This window comes from Delphinapterus leucas, chromosome 21, assembly GCF_059928025.1.
Source record: "Delphinapterus leucas isolate spDelLeu-1000000601 "Yukka" chromosome 21, BTC_Dleu_Yukka2, whole genome shotgun sequence".
In the NCBI taxonomy this organism is placed as follows: domain Eukaryota; kingdom Metazoa; phylum Chordata; class Mammalia; order Artiodactyla; family Monodontidae; genus Delphinapterus; species Delphinapterus leucas.
In genome coordinates, this window is record NC_143149.1 from 27,305,704 (window position 1) to 27,323,914 (window position 18,211).

General features: G+C 40.6%; 1 pseudogene; it reads left to right on the top strand.

Moving 5' to 3' along the window:
- Nucleotides 1–12,901: 12,901 nt before the first annotated feature.
- On the top strand, nt 12,902–12,996 carry LOC115803236 (U6 spliceosomal RNA; annotated as a pseudogene).
- The last annotated feature ends 5,215 nt before the right edge of the window (nt 12,997–18,211 follow it).

Genomic DNA, 18,211 nt, shown 5'->3' on the forward strand with positions numbered 1-18,211 from the left:
TAACTGTGTCTTATGTCTTCTTCGTGTCCTCTTGAATATGTATGTTGTATGTTATAGGGGAGGAAACATTTTTCCTCTATCCTTCTAGCTTCTTTTGGCAGGTGTAATAATTAAATTGATTTAAGACAGATTAGCAGGAGAAAGACAAATTTAATTACATACGTATAGGAGCTCCATAAGAATCTGAGACCCACAGGCAGTCTTGGCAGTTGAGGCTTATATGCCATCCTGAGCTAAGGAGAAGGGGGCAGGGGTTTGGGCCTTCAGAGGGGGAGGAAGGCAGTTCACGTGGAGATGCAGATGTTTGCCATGCCCTGTAGAGACCGTGGGACTCGGAGAAATTTGAACAAACAGGCCCTGTGAGCTCTACTGATGCACCACACCTAGCTCACAGTCTTTGTAGTTATCACTGGTGATAACTCTCTTCCCAGACCAGTTCCCCTGTCTAAACTCTTTTAGGCAGTTAAGGGGAGGCAAAAAGCTCTTCCTGAGTCTTCTGAGCCTTAATTGTCTTCAAGTCAAAATAATCCACATGCCAAAGTGGCACTTTTGGGGGAAGCTTATTCTGAACCCCTTCCATTTCTTAGTACAGGACTTTAGTTGTCATTAAAGTTTAGAATTTATGGTGATGACTTTGTTGTCATGTAGCTATAACACATGATATCTGCATATATTCTCAAAGTGTAGCCTTCTTTTTCTACCTTTGATATATTCTATATCCTTCTTACAGTCTTCATTTGTCATATTTAAAAGATCTTCTAGCCTAGCTGTGAATCTGATGGAGGTCTTCCAACTCCTTATTTACCAACCTAAAACCCTAGAATGAAAACAAACACTATGAGTTACTATCATTCAGATTTCTTTTTAAAAAAGGGATTTAAGAACCCAAACTTTAAAATGACCATAATTGCAGAGGAAGTTGAGCTTCTTGAAAAATAATACATTGTTTTGTTTGTCCCATCTTACCAAAGACATGCAAGCTCTGACCTGGATGGAGACGTGCAAACTCTTACTTTTGAAGAAATTCTCTTGTCCATCACACTGGTTGTTTCATTTATTCCTAGTTTTCCTCCAACTCCTTAAGGGTCAGTTTTCCAAATCATAATAAACTTGATCTCTTTTTCAATCTCAGTAGTGAACATGGAAACATGGACTGGGCCCTGAACAGGAAGACTCATTATTTTTCTCTATCTCTTGTCACTTATTAGAAAATGTCCTCTAATAAAGTGCCACAGTGCAGTTTATGGAACTCAACTAGGACTGTGAATCCAATTTATGCCAGGAATTTCTTCAAGGAACATATGGCTAGGCCTCATCTCAGACCAACGAAATCAAAATTTTGTTTGGGGAAGGGAAGGTCTGGGATTCAGATGAGTGTATTAAAACAAAAAGTTATCTGAGATGTTCTGCTTAGAAAAATTTTGCTTCTCCCAATATCATTAAAAAATTATTTTAGATTTTCTGCCAATAGTTTTACAGTTCGTTTTTGTTTCTAAGTCTGTAATTGATCTTGACATAATTGTATAGGTTTACGGTCTGACAAACGTCAGGATCTTGCTTTATTTTTCTTCTAAATGGATAGTCAAGTGACTCAATATTATTAGGTGATTCTGATGTGAGATCAGGGTTGAAAAGTAAATTCCCAAACCCTCTTTGACCATGCAATCCATCTGACTTATTTATTTTTTCCTTTTAATTTTATTTATTTATGTATTAAATAAACAACAAATGCACATCATGAATTATTTAAAATCTATTCAAGGTTAGCAGAGAGGAGAAAGTCTCCCTCTCTCCTGTTCCCCAGCCACTTAGTTTTCCCTAACCTCCCAAAGCAATCACTGTTCGCTTTCTTGAATATTCTCCATCTGACTCCTTCTCGGCTAGGTAGCTATGTACTTCTCTTACCTGTTGATCATGGAGAACGCATGCAGCACCCTCTCACTTGCTACTGGAGAATTATCTAGGTCGTTATTTTGAATTTCCAATCATCAGCTATTTGTGCTACTCCCCGGATTTTTGTGTCCACTTTTAGTTATACCATTTCAGCATTAAGTATTTCAGAAGATACATCACTAGTCACAAAGGCCATGATAGCTCTCCCTCTATGCCCCCCACTTTCTTAATCTCAACTGTGTAGGCAAGGACTTCCTTGGTGGTCCAGTGGTTAAGACTCCACGCTTCCACTTCAGGGGGTGTGGGTTCGATCCCTGGTCAAGGAACTGAGATCCTGCATGCCACATAGAGCAGCCAAACCCCCCCCCCCAAAAGCCAGCAATCCCCAGGTTTAAGAAAGCTTCAACTATTCCACCCATATTTATAAAGAAGAAAAAAAAATCAACTGTGGAAGCTACATCAAATTTGGAATTGTTTTATGGATCAAAAAAGTGAACAGCAATGGAATAGGAAGACACCTGAGCTTATGTTAAAAGATTTGGGTTTGATTTCCTCTGGGAATGCATCTTGCAAACTGCAAAGTACTTAACAAAGTGGAGTTTTGTTACCGCCACTGCTGTTGCCATCACCCTTATATGATGTGAGATTCCAGGGTACCAAGAAGGCTCAGGCATAACCATAGGAAGATTGATTTGGTCTAGGGGTTGCACCTGCTGGCTCCATCGTTAAATTAATCACTAAATCAGAAAAAGAGAACCAGATTTTACGACAGAAAGGAAATGCAGAGAGTAAGATAAAAAAGCAGACAGCCCAGCCAAAAAAAAATTATCTTTGTATCGTACTCTACTGACTTTTTTGTTTGTGCTTAAAAATGACTAATTGAGAGCACATTTGAACGTGGCATTTGCTTTAATCAGTGTTTCATAAGCAAGTTGATCTATAAAGGCCTGGACAATGTAAATACAAAAAATTAGCAGTTAGCCGTAGGAGGGAAAGTTGATGATGGCCCTCCAAATTTCTAATCAGGATAAATGCCAGAAGAAAATACAGGTGGCCTCACTGGGTTTAGCTTTGTGTTTTAGCAAGTATTTGAGTTTATGACATTTCGTTTCTGGTAATAAGAATCAGGTCCGAAGTAACTCTTGTGAGTTTCCAACTGGGAGAGAAGAAAATGTGCATGACCTTATTTACAAATGATGACCTGCCATATACAGGTTTGTCTCAGTTGTAGGCAAACTTCATCTGAAAGGCAGCAGATGAATATATAACAATGATTGTACAGGTTTTAGAGTGAGTTTTAAAAAAATTATTAAAGTATAGTTGCTTCACAGTATTGTGTTAATTTCAGGTGTACAGCATAGTGATTCAGTATTTTTGCTGATTATATTCCATTATAGGTTATTACAAGACAATGGGTATAATTCCCTATGTGATACAGTAACTCCTTATTGCTTCTCTATTTTATGTATAGTAGTTTGGATCTGTTCATCCCATACCCCTGATTTCTCCCTCTGACTTCTTTCTCCCCATTGGTAACCAGTTTGTATTCTATGTCTGTGAGTCACATTGGTGCAGCCATCGTGGAAAACAGTATGGAGGCTCCTGTAAAAACTAAACGTGGAACTACCCTATGATCCAACAATTCCACCCCTGGGTGTATATCTGGAAAAAATAAAAATACTAATTTGAAAAGACAGATGCACCGCCATGTTCATAGAAGCACTATTTACAATAGCCAAGATATGGAAGCAACCCAAGTGCCCATCAACAGAAGATGTGGTATATAATTGTATAGTTTTTAAAGTCCACGATTATCGAGATGGAACTTGACCATTTGAGGGTTCTTTAAAATGAACTGTTTGAATGTAGGATCTGCGATTGGGAGTTAATATCCAGAACTCGGCAGACGTGCCAGCTGATTTTGACATCAGATTCAGTGGGGCAAAATGCGTTTGGGGGGCTTCCCTGGTGGCGCAGTGGTTGAGAGTCCGCCTGCCGATGCAGGGGATGCGGGTTCGTGCCCCGGTCCGGGAGGATCCCACATGCCGCGGAGTGGCTGGGTCCGTGAGCCATGGCCGCTGAGCCTGCGCGTCCAGAGCCTGTGCTCCGCGATGGGAGGGGCCACAGCAGTGAGAGGCCCACATACCGCAAAAAGAATGAGTTTGGGGATTTGTATTAGGTTTGGATATACATTTTAAGTAGGATTGATGTGGCTCAGGAGTGGACTGTACAAATGATTTATTTTCACCAACAGAAACATTTGGGAAAAAAAGGTGTGCAGGAAAGCAATATAACATGGAATGAATCAACCCTTCTTATTTTTCTTGAAGTAACAAGTCAAACATAGAGATTTTTTTTTAAATGACATGAGTCTAAGTGTTACACAAATAAATTTCCTCTTTTAAACATGCTAATGCCTTTTCATTTGCTTATTTATTATGACATATGTTCACCTCTTGGTTATTGAATTTCCCTGTTGAAATGGAAACTGTCTCTTCATTTTAAAAGCGATTTTGCCAAAGAGACATCCTGGGCATGTTTCTGCTTCTATATTTCTAAGCCATCCAACAAAAGAATCATTATCCCAGAGTCACAGATGTGAGAATGTCCAAGGCAGCGTATTTGTGTCGCGCTGTATGGGACTTTTGACTCTGACTGTTGGATTTTAACTATGCGCATTTCCAACTCCACTGAACACCACTTAGGTGAGCTAGTGTCAGTCAGGTGAGCGCATTCATTTCTTTTTGAAAGCCCTGAGCTTTCCTCTTTCCAGGTGCCAAGCCTGCTGCAGGGTTGAGTGCCGAGTTTTGAAAACAGAGTTGGGGATCAAACCACTTTAAAGCTAATTGCTGTTACATATTATTTTTATTTAATTAAAAAAAAAAGTCTGTCCTGTTCCTTTTGCCTCTCCCTGCCCAGGGCCCACATCAGTGGTGTTCAGAACTAATCTCAGAGGTTTATTGTAGTCACCTCGGCCTCCCTTGGTTTGCTAACTGCAATCTCGCAGCTTCCGGGGAGCAGTTGTTCTCAGAGATTCAACCTGTTCCCTCCCAGGGCTGGAGAGTCGCTGCCAGCGTTTCATTTCATTTTTGTTCCATCTGCAGGGGCTAGAAGCTGGTTTCATACTTGACATGTAAAGGCATTTGGGGCATATTGTTTATTTCAATATACATTAATGATGATTCTAAAGCCTGTATCGCAGTCCGGCTTTTCCACATGCTGTAGACCCCCATTACAGGCTGATTGAACACAAGTACTTGTGTTGAATTGGACAGATGCTAAAAGCATATTGTCTCCTGTCTTCAAAATATCTGTCAGAATGCCGTTCACAGTCTGCTCAGGATTCCTGATTGTGAGGCCGACAAACAAACCAAAAAAATCAAGAGAAAGTGGAAACTGACTGGAAGGAAAGCCCCGCCCCATTGCCATTCCATATCTCATTAATAGTATCAGGTTCTACATAAAGCTAACGTGGTAAATAGGCATAGTCTCACCAGCAGACTCTGGAATATTCAACTCTTCCCTCTGTCTCTACAGTGTCTTAAAAGCGGTGTTCAAAACTGTTGAACACACATTCCTAGAACTTTCATGGTTGAGTCAAGGAAGTATTTGGAAGGTTGGAAGGATGAAGGTGCACAGGTGTTAATATTTTCATATTTTTTCTTTTGTTGTATTTTATTTATTTAATTTTTTATTAATTTTTATTGGAGTATAGTTGCTTTAGGATGTTGAGTTAGTTTCTGCTGTACAGCAAAGTGAATCATATACCCACTATATATAGTGGATATACATATATCCACTCTTTTGTAGATTTCCTTCCTATTTAGGTCACCACAGAGCACTGAGTAGAGCTCCCTGTGCTATACAGTAGGTTCTCTCGTTAGTTATTTATTTTTTTTTTAACATCTTTATTGGGGTATAATTGCTTTACAATGGTGTGTTAGTTTCTGCTTTATAACAAAGTGAATCAGTTATACATATACATATATTCCCATATCTCTTCCCTCTTGCGTCTCCCTCCCTCCCACCCTCCCTATCCCACCCCTCCAGGCGGTCACAAAGCACCAAGCCGATATCCCTGTGCCATGCGGCTGCTTCCCACTAGCTATCTACCTTACGTTTGTTAGTGTGTATATATCCATGACTCTCTCTCGCCCTGTCACAGCTCACCCTTCCCCCTCCCCATATTCTCAAGTCCGTTCTCCAGTAAGTTATCTATTTTGTATATAGTAGTGTATATATGTCAGTCCCAATCTTCCAATACATTCCACCCCTCCTTCCCCCCTTGGTAACCGTAAGTTTGTTTTCTGCATCTGTGACTCTATTTGTGCTTTGCAAATAAGTTTTGTGTGGACACAGTCTGAAAACCCATGGGATGGTTACTGACTTCTGCTAGGCATTGGGACTTTGAAAATCTGAACCATCCCCTGTTTGTGTGCAGTGGCAGAAGCAGCCAGAAATCTTCAAGAATCACTCGTTAGTAGAAGAATTCACAGCTCTGCATGGTTCCCAAAATACAGCCTCAAGTAAAACAACTGGCTCATTAGCACCTACTTTTAAACCCCTGCACTTAAGCAGCATCACTGCCTTGCAGTGAGGATGATACAAATCACCTGTGGATTTCTGTGTAGCCTGGACGCTCCAATGTCACAAGTCATGCCAATTAAACAGCTGACTGGACTTCCTGCCGGGAGGAATCTTTTGCATCTTTGTGGCCAGCTAATGAAGGATCATTTGAGCAACTATATTTTTCCTTTTCCTCTTTTTTTTTTCTATAAGAAAAGAATTTGAAATTAAAGAACCCCCTTGTAAAAGCTGTGCAGTTTTTATTAATATGTGTATAATTTACTAGCATTCACAAACCTGGTGAGTAACTCACACATAGCCTCTTGACTGGAGATTGAAGAAGAAGATCTGACCTCCTAGGAAACTTCTCATTACAATCAACTGACACAGCATCTTCTCTTCCTATTTCTTTCGCCTGCACTTAGGTCCTTCTGGCTGTTCAGAAAGCTAGTTGCCAATATGGTACTGTACCAGCTGCCTCGTGGTATATTCTTAAAGCAAGATGTGAAAATGGAACCCAGGATGAAGTGTCTGTTGGCTCCATCAATTTGAGTACAATTAGTCTGGAGTCGGTAGAAGCCACAACTCAAGAACAGACTAGCAGGGGCTTCCCTGGTGGCGCAGTGGTTGAGAGTCCACCTGCCGATGCAGGGGACACGGGTTCGTGCCCCGGTCTGGGAGGATCCCACGTGCCGCGGAGCGGCTGGGCCCATGAGCCATGGCCGCTGAGCCTGCGCGTCCGGAGCCTGTGCTCCGCAACGGGAGAGACCATAGCAGTGAGAGGCCCGCGTACCGCAAAAAAAAAAAGAATAGACTAGCAGATGTATTTGTGAAGACACCAGTCCCCCCCCTTGGGGAGCAGGGTGTACTTCTTGTCCTCCCCTTCCTTCTGTAATAGCGTACAGTTTAGGGTGTAAGTGAGTGGAAAAATCATACTGATGCCATATTAATTAGATCCATTAATACCGTGGGTTTTTCCGGAGAGGCTGCTATTTCAGTACATTGGAAGGAAGTGTGTTATTTCTCTCACACCTTAGTATAGAAAGGGTAGACCCGGGAGAGCTATAAAAATCACCATTATATAAAGTGTCTGACAAGTCAAGTAGGATACAGGTCAGAAATGATGTGTGGGGCTTCCCTGGTGGCGCAGTGGTTGGGAGTCCGCCTGCCGATGCAGGGGACACGGGTTCATGCCCCGATCTGGGAAGATCCCACGTGCCATGGAGCGGCTGGGTCCGTGAGCCATGGCCGCTGGGCCTGCGCGTCCGGAGCCTGTGCTCCGCAACGGGAGAGGCCACAACAGTGAGAGGCCCGCGTACAGCAAAAAAAAGAAAAAAGAAATGATGTGTGACTCCTTTGTTGTGGAATTACCCGAGACTAACTTAAGTTATAACTTGGTCGCTGCTATCTTTCTTTGCAAGGCTGGGTCTAGGCTACATTGTGAAGGTATAAAGTGCCCCCTTTTCCCACCTATGTTGTGTCCCTCTTCACCTCCCATCTAGGGACTATTTGCCGCCAAGCGCTACTTCACCCGGCCCCACCCCCACCCCCCGGCAAAGTTTGCTCTCAGGAAAGGTTATGACATTAATCTGAGGATGCATCAGTGTTTCCTTCTCTCAGAAGCACGATAGGAGTAGGTGAGAGAGCCGTGGCCTTTGGGGACCAAGCAAGGCCTCTCGGTACATCTGAAATGGCACAAGCTGAAATGCAGTATCCTCCGCCCCTCTGTACTGGGAGGGGAGACTTGCCCCCGATCTGCCAGCCTTGCCTGGAGAGTCAGCTGTGACATTGGCCTCAAGACCTCACCTAATAACTGTACTGGAAAGGGGAGAAGGGAATTCCTAGTATTGGGGAATAAATAGGGTTTAGGAAGGAAGGCACTTTGTTGACACATACACATCAGATCCCTACTGAAGCAATTCATGGAATGAGTACGTCTCCTGCTTTTAGAGACTTTGAAATTATGCTTTCAGACTGGGAATTTTTTGTCATTTATCCATTTGTTACTTGGCAGCAGCTTTGTATACACACTAGTGTTTTTAATTTATACGCTTCAATATTGATTGAGTTATTCGTTTCTTATAAGCATGTATTTTTACAGCCAAAAAGATTTCTTTATCAGATATACACATATATGTGTATAACCCTGCCCTTCAGTTTTAGATCACTTTTGACTAAACTTTTCTTTATACCATCATTTAGCTTTTAAAATGGTGAAAAAGAAGATTTAAACTTGGCATATATATATCTCTCTCTCCCTACCTATCTATCTGTAGTGGGCCTTTCTGAATAAAGAAATTTTCATTGAAGACCCCTGGAAGATACAAGATAAAAATCAAACTTTGAACAGGGTAATGTACCTTCTGCCTTCTTCATGTCCATTAAAAGCACACTTTTTCAACATTGACTTTCTGGTTCTTTTACCTTTGCAGTGGTTATTTGTGTATGGTTGAGTGTATATGCACCAGGATTGTCGGAGCTGTTTCAAGTATAGCGACCCATGCCCTTACACTCTCCAAGTTACCGCCAGTTATAACAGATCTCAATATGGCCCCTTTCCCGTGAGTGTGTGATACACAGTGATGGCTGCAGTTGGGCCGCTGTTATTAGAACTCTGTGGAAATGGCAGAACAGAAGAATGTCTCGTAAAGACGTGTCATGCTTAGAAAGAACTTGGAGCGGACTGAGTTTCATCGGGAGACCATTCTCTCAGTTACTCTTTGTTTTGCTGAACCGAGGGTTTTCAAAGTGGTCCTGATGTGAGCGGGGGCTTGACTGTTCTCTAAAGAACCAATCTTCCATTGTTAGTGACGGTCTAGCAACTTAGTTGCCATGTCTAGTGGGAGACCACTCATTGGACTCTAGCACTCACAAATGGAAGAATCGCCTCCATAATATACAGTGACAGATGCTCCCATGAACGTTGCCATTCTGCTTCCCTATAAATTTCAGTATATAGGCACACAGATAATTATTTGTTCATATTTGACTAAAACCAATGCTAATTTTGTGTGCATATTTATTTGGATGCGGCTTGACATCACTTGGAATAATAATAATAGGAAGAAGAGCCCTGTTATTTATTGAGTGCATACTATGTGCCAGATGCTTTATACAAATGATCGCATTTAATTTGCATAACTACATGAGTTACATGGCGTTTTCTCTCTTTTGAAGTTTGGGAACCGAGACTGAGAAGCAGTGATTTATGATTTACTTGTTTACCTCCAATGTCCATGCTCCTTCATGTCTGCTGTGCTGTGATCCTAGGAACTTAAAGTGGTGAAGAGTGCAAATGTCTTATTTGAGGCTCTCAAATAAATATCCCACGAGGTGGACACAAAGCTTCCATGTTTTAGTGGCTTGCTTTGGATTATACGGTTACTATTTGAATGGCTGGTGCTGCAATCCAGGTCTTGTCACTCTTCCTTCAGTACTGACCTCCAGGACTTCCCTGACGGTCTAGTGGTTAAGACTCTGCACTTCCACTGCAAGGGGCACGGGTTCGATCCCTGGTCGGGGACGTAAGATCCCGCATGCTGTGACACGGCCAAAAAAAAAAAAAAAACAAAAAAAAAAACTGACCTCCATCAAGTGGAAATGAATGATACTTTTGCTTCTGAGAAGCAGCTGCAGTGTGACTTAGCCAGTGGTTTGGTGGTTTGGTCACTTTTATGGCAGGAGGTAATTCCACCTGCGTGGAGACCTGTGCTTATAGTTCAGTTGGTGATGCAAGAACATATAAGGTGATGCAAGAACGTATAAGGTGGTTGTACTGAGCAGGGCACCACCTCAGATTGTACTGATCCACACACACACACACACACACACACACACGAACCACTGTCACTGCTCGTGTGTCTTTAAGTACATTCACAGGAGCCAGGCTGGTTATGTCGTGCCCTACAGATGCCATTATCACAGCAGCCCGCTGACCTTCCCTCTTGAACATTTCTTCTCTCTGAAATGTCCTCTCTCTCCCCATCTTGTCACTGCTTCTACTCTAGATGATAGATCTAGGTCATCTCTTACACGTACGAGCAGAGGTCTTCTTCATTCAGGTTAGAAACCATATGACTTATTTCTTTCCTTCTGTTGATTAGTAGACTCATGGGCATAGAAATTGACTCAAATTGTCAATGATTGGGTACAATACATAGGAAGGTGACAAATACTTGAGCTAACACCACTTCAGGCAAGTAACGGTTGGTCGCCAGATTAGTAATTATGACTAATTTTTAATAGGTGCCATATTTTGAAGATACAGCCATTGGAAAATATCTCCTGAAGGATGGAAAACTAGGTAGCATCTTTTCTACAGAAGTATGAAGGGTGACTGCTGTTGGCTTTAATTGAAAGTAAAGAGCTCGAGCTGGAGTCAGTTAGGACATAAGATAGCAGCAAGGAGTTTATAAACTGAAAGAAGTTAATAAAGAGGATAGTAGTTCTGAGTGAGCTTGAGTGATTTCCTTTGGTTGAGCTTTTGTATGGATAATGTGGCAAGTGAGACAGTGGATGGCAAAGCACACACTTTGAAAATGCAGAAGTCTATAGGAATGTAAGAGATAATTAATACAGCACCTATATAACTAGGTAATTAATAGAGTACCAGTGTCATATATTTAATTTTTTATTTACCCCATTAAAAAATAAAAAGGAACAAGAGGAAGTAATTTTAATGATATATTTTATTTGACAGGATATATCCAAAATATTATTATCGCTTCAACATGCAGTCAATCTTTTACAATCTCTTTAGTACTAAGTTTGGGGACTCTGGTGTGTCTTTCACATGTACAACACATTTCAGTTTGGATTAACATGTTTCAAAGGCTCAGTAACTCATGTGGCTACCACATTGGACCTGTCAGACCTAGGGTATCTGTCTAGGAATGAGATACAAACCCCGGGATTCTTGCGTGAGCTGCAAAATCATCTATAAAGCTTTTACAAAATAAGCTTTCCTAGACCTCATTCGTAGAGGCTTTGACTTGGTAAGCCTGGGGTGAGGTCTCAGCACCTGTTTACGAAGTTCTGTGCGTGATTTTGGCAGTGACTTTCAGGTTCAGCTTCGCACATGAGCCTCCTGAGGGGGGCCTAGGCCTCACGCCTCTCCCCCACTCTAACTGCTCTTTTTTTTAACTCAGCAGATAACAAATTTGTTTTTATATTAAGCAAGGGATTGACGTATTAGCTGCTGTAACTTAAACAGTGAATTTTATAGGAGTGCTAACTTTTTCTCTCCATTTACCCCTTGGTTGTGGGATAGTGGTTAGTGGGGCTATTTTTGGGGGGGTGGGCTGCACCGTGAGGCATGTGGAATCTTAGTTCCCCGACCAGGGATCGAACCCGCGCCCCCTGCAATGGAAGTGCGGAGTCTTAACCACTGGACTGCCAGGGAAGTCCCACGGGGCTATTTGTTTAGAGTGTGGGTGGTCAAGTACAGAGTTGAAACTGCCCCTCTTCTAGCAGAGGTGAGTGCCGGGGAAGTTGTCTTCACTCTGCCTTCTGCCCCCTTGGATGCCCATTACTTGTTTAACTCTCTGTGTCGCAACAGTCAGTAAAAAGGCAGAAATCTGGGAAGGTTCTGTTTCAGCCCCTGGCTAAATGCATTATTCTTTTAGCTACGCTTTTAAGCTTCTTGGTGCTTCTGTTTATCCAGCCACAAAATGTGGTAAATGCTGATGTATATACACTCGGAGACCCCCAGGTTAAAACACTGCTGTGCTCTGTATACCATGTCACCTCAGGATTATGGTAAGCTACCCAGCATGCCCATGAGTTAAGTAAGTGTTTATAGAAATTTGAACAAGACTGTGCTTGAGAAGGTCAGATTGACTTGCTCAAGGACAGTGTGTTTCTCTAGGGCTCTGATTCTTCTGCCTCAGAACCAGTTGAATTCCTCCTATTGACTACTTTTCTAGTCATCGGCTTCCTTTCCTTCTACCCCTTCCCCTGCTCCCCACTTCAGAGAGATTAGATGGGCAGGCTGTGTGCTTGTGAAGATTTGCTTTCTGGTGACATTACCATGACCTGTTTTCTAACCCTCTCAGGGTTGGAAGAGACCTCAAAACCATTTAGACTAACCTCTAATATGATTTTTGCACATCCTTTTGAATATCCTGACATTTAATCCTCTAGTTTATTTTTTAGCAACACCAATGATAGGAATTTCACCACCTCCTAAGCCAGTCCATTTCATGTCTAAACGGCTCATTTTCCCCTTTAATTTAACTGAAATATTTATTTCTGTAACTTCTACCCTTTGAAAGCATCTAAACATGACAACCCTTCAAGTATTTGAAAATAAGGATTTTGGCCATGACACTCCCACTTCCATCAATATATTCCACCTGCCTTTTCTTTTTAGATTGAGTGATTCTGAGTTCTTTCAAGTGTTCCTCAGAAAACATGGTTCTAAGTTTCTTTACTTTCCTCTGAATGGACTTCAAGGACTATATATTAAATGTGATACTTTAATTAGCATGGCCCCTGTGCGAGTATGACACGCAAATCCGTGGAGCGTTCCATATTTTTTAAACATAAACAAGACGAAAAGACAACCCTCCGAATGGGAGAAAATATTTGTAAATGAAGCAACTGACAAAGGATTAATCTCCAAAATTTACAAGCAGCTCATGCAGCTCAATATCAGAAAACCAAACAACCCAATCCAAAAATGGGCAGAAGACCTAAACAGACATTTCTGCAAAGAAGATATACAGATTGCCAACAAACACATGAAAGGATGCTCAACATCACTAATCATTAGAGAAATGCAAATCAAAACTGCAATGAGGTATCACCTCACACCAGGCAGAATGGCCATCATCAAAAAATCTATAAACAACAAATGGTGGAGAGGGTGTGGAGAAAAGTGAACCCTCTTGCACTGTTGGTGGGAATGTAAATTGATACAGCCACTATGGAGAACAGTATGGAGGTTCCTTAAAAAACTAAAAATAGAACTTCCATACGACCCAGCAATCCCACTACTGGGCATATACCCTGAGAAAACCATAATTCAAAAAGAGTCATGTACCACAATGTTCACTGCAGCTCTATTTACAATGGCCAGGACATGGAAGCAACCTAAGTGTCCACCGACAGATGAAAAGATAAAGAAGATGTGGCACATATATACAATGGAATATTCCTGAGCCATAAAAAGAAATGAAATTGAGTTATTTGTAGTGAGGTGGATGGACCCAGAGACTGTAAGACAGAGTGAAGTAAGTCAGAAAAACAAATACTGTATGCTAACACATATATATAGAGTCTAAAAAAAAATGGTTCTGAAGAACCTAGGGGCAGGACAGGAATAAAGACGCAGATGTAGCGAATGGACTTGAGGACACTGGGAGGGGGAAGGGTTAAAAAAAAAAAGTGATACTTTAAATATAATCTGACCAGCACAGATTCACAAAATATGGATGAAATAAGGAGAATAAAGGAGCCACGGAAACCTCTGTGAAGGTTTTCTTTTCTCCTCTGAGTGATCGTAGAATTCACAATGTAGAAAATAATCATGCAGAAAACTTCTTGCATTACTTTTGTGAAACCAAGTAGGAGAACAGTGGGATCTTTCCTTTGCTAAATATTGCTTTCCGGTATTACACTAGCAGACTTGTTTTCAGGTTAACTTAATATAATAAGTAAACTATCCTCTGAAGGTCTTCTGTAAGCATCCATATGCTTGTATTCTTACCTTGAAGGCATCTATCTCTTTCTTGTACAGGGAGCAGACTTACAACTATTAAAAAGTGGTATTTTTAACTTCTGAGTCTTGTTGCCCCTGCATGCCCCTTTTTAGTGTTTGAAATTAAACAGCAGGGAGATTTCGGCTGAATGGTCCAGAACCATTATAGTGAGCTAGACCTCTGAGATGCATTCCACTGTGCAGAGCCAACAGAGTACTTAATCCACATCATTGCCTGGCCTCTAGGGTGCGCACCCAGTGGAAGGCATTTATTTACCAAATTAAAAGCACAGCAAGTAAAAGCCAAGGTATTATGCAAGCCCATTTATCGACTCTTTATTCTGCTACTGTTTACTAAATTTCTCAGTGATGGAACATGATGGACGAGTTGATTCTTACAGTCACGTGGCTCCACTAAAGATGAAATACATCTTCCCTGCTTTATTCCTCTTGCATTGACAAAGCAGCTTATGGTAGAATTGGCGGTTATCCAGCTCCAGCTGGAGAGAGTATGTAGATTTCAAGGTTTGTTTTTGTTCTTGTTTTTTCATTTTTGAATTATTCTGTCAAGTCCGCTAGATGCAACTACATATAAAGAGATGCTGGCATGCTTGGGATTCAGTGCCCGGTTCTCTCGTCTGCTTACCTAAGTCCCTTCTTTCTCTTCTAGTGGATGTTCGTATATACATAGGTGAGTACACACATACATGTACATGCATGGGTGAACATGGATCTCTAAAAACCCACCTGTGGCTACCTCAGGTAGCATCCACCCAGTCAGTAAACAGAATGAGAAGTCCAGGGATTTTTCAGGCTACCACTGTATTGTGTGTTAAATTCTACTTGCTGAAACGCTTTTATCATCAAAGAACTTCTCATCTTTTTTAGCAGGATGGATGACAAACAGAGCTGGATATCTTTGTCCACCATCAGCCCTGAGAGACAAAGGGATTTATGCTGCTCTTTTTTAAAAAAAAATTTATTTTATTCAAGTATATTGATTTACAATGTTGTGTTAATTTCTGCTGTACAGCAGAGCGCTTCAGTTCATTATGGTTTATCACAGGATATTGAATAGGGTTCCCTGTGCTCTACAGTAGGACCTTGTTGTTTATCTAGTCTCTGTATAATAGTTTGCACCTGCTAATCCCAAACTCCCAGTCCATCCCTCCCCCACCCCCCTCCCCCTTGGCATATGCTGCTCTTTGAAGAGTGGGATATTAGATATAATAGTGATGAAATGTGGGTAGACAGGGGAGAAATTGTTTATGTCATTATTTCATTTAGAATCTTCCTGCACTATGCTTTCCTAACCCCTGTCCTTTCTTGTATACTGACCAGGCTGGATTAATTTATTCTTGGTTCTCTTTGACAATTTTGCCCTCACTGATAATCTCCAGTATGAAGTTAAATTGATCAAACCAGTGTTTTCTCTGGAATGCTCATTCATGAGTCACAGGCTTCTGGGATACATTTGCCCTTTCCTGCTAATAAAATTGCAAGGCACTCTATGCCAGGGCAACTTAAAACCTATGCATCTAAAACTCATGGGTACCCTGGGTCTGGTGAGTGTATCATGGAATTGTAGTTTACAAACACTTTCAACAGCCAACTTGTTTTTCAAACTAAATCTTTTCTGAAAGCTCAATATTGGATACAGATAAATGAAGTGTAGTTCTCAGGTGGAACTGAGGATGGATAGTTCAGAATCCCATGGCATGATATGCTGAGAAACTTGCTTATATGGTTTCCTCCTCATTCACTGACACTAGACTGAGGGACCCAAACGTATGTCACATCATATTTTTAATCCTACTTCTTGCAGAATAATGGATGGTGCTTCTTCCTGACACGTTTGCGCCCCACTTAGGACACATTTTCTGTTGTTCAATATAAGGAAAACACGCTGGTGTTCAGAAACTGTGACATACACACACATATAGACCACACACACACACACACACAGAGTAAATTTTTGTTGGATATCCATGTATCTCATTGGATGCCTGAGGTCAGTTAACAAGTTACTGTTGAAACCTTGATCATCAAGGACTCAGCTATCAGTTTTCTAACATCGCTTAACTTGGGCAACACAAAACAAAACAAAAATCTGTAGTAGTGAGGAAGTAGCTCACTCATGAAAAACAACAACTGCAGAAACCAACCCTCACTGGGGAGATGGTGGCTACTCTCCTGACCATTTTAACTTTTTGTTAAAGGCTTTAGTGCCTTCAAATAAGCAGTAAATAATCACTGGAAAAGTAGGCAATTTACAAAGGAATCTAATATGGTAATTGATTAGTCACTGAGAGAACTGGAGATGTTGCTAAACTGTAGTAATTCCATCTCTTTGCCCCAGTTTGCTAGTTAAATGGAAAATATGGTAGCAATGAAAGTGAAATCTGTTGGCTATTTTATGCTTCATTTACATTGTATAAAACACACATCATAAATGATTGTCAGCATGAATATGGACTGTGTTTTTCAAAAGCTACGTATCCCCCTTTCTTCTTTGGTGATGCAGAACAGGGTGTAGTGGGGGTTAGTGGCATTAAGAGGTCAAAAAGTGTTGTACCAGAGATTTTTAACTATAGATTTTTCATAATAAATAAACTGAGGTTATAAATTGAGCGATTAATTAGATTTTTCTCCATGTAACCTGTTCTTCCTATATAAATACTTTAGTGGATAGAGTATTACTAACTTAGTGTTTTGCCTCTGTAGTGATGACCCAGGTGAATTTATTCAAGCCCAGTTGTTATTTACAATGTCAATGTCAAAATTTTTAGATACTTTTGCCACAGTATCTCTAATGTATTGAACTTTAACCTTTCCTGAATTTATTTTATTGTGACATTGTGATTTTTTATTATTTAACCTTTCAGGTTGAAAATATTCCTTGGAGAAGTGAGTTTCATAAGCTTATTCTACACGTTATAAAATAAAAATTTCTCCCCATTTTGTCAATGTTATCACAGTATAATTTACGTACAATAAACTATATCTATTTAAAGAGTACTCTTTGATGAGTTTTGATACCACCACAATCAAGTAAAGAACATTTCTATCACCTCTGAAAGTTTCTTGGTATCACTTTTTGTCTATTCCAATCCCAGCCCCAGCCTATGACAACTACTGATCTTATTTTTTGTCACTATAGAACCTAATATTTTGTTTGAATTTGCCTTAAAACTACCTTTTAAAATGTCAAGACCTAGTTTTTTTGCTGTTGGCAAACAATGGTAGAAGGAAAAATATAGTAAAAATTATATTGTTTGGCTTTTCATTTGGGAGGTATAAAGCCTCTGTAAATATAATGGATTATTTGTGAAGAAGTGCTTGAAGATAACACCCTAAAATCTCTATTATGTCATCATCTAGAAATAACACACAAACATTACAAATTTATACCAAAGGATTTTTTATGAATAAAGTACAAGACCCCTAAACATCAGATATTGAAAACAGGTTTGTACTATTTTGAGACTGTAGTACATAGTTAAGTTTCACTCTACATTTTTATAATGTTCGTTTGGCTTCCAAACTTAATACAATGTAATATTTAATTTAAAAATCTTTTATAAGTTGTGCTTTATCTCAAATAATAATAGTCATAATAAATTATGCTTAAAATAAAGTGGCACGGACCACTTGTTAAATAGAAGAAAGTAATTTTCTGTGCAAGTTACGATTAACTTTAAATACATAGAGTATTAAAAGGAATTTTATGATAAAATATTTAAAAACATACTGACTGTAACTTAAACTGTCTTCCTTATTATGTCACAGAGGAATGATTAAGAGCATAGGTTCTGGGGCTTCCCTGGTGGCGCAGTGGTTGAGAGTCCGTCTGCCGATGCAGGGAACGCGGGTTCGTGCCCCGATCCGGGAAGATCCCACATGCTGCGGAGCGGCTGGGCCCGTGAGCCATGGCCGCTGAGCCTGCGCGTCCGGAGCCTGTGCTCCGCAACGGGAGAGGCCACAACAGTGAGAGGCCCGCGTACCGCCAAAAAAAAAAAAAAAAAAAAAAGAGCATAGGTTCTGGAGTTAGGA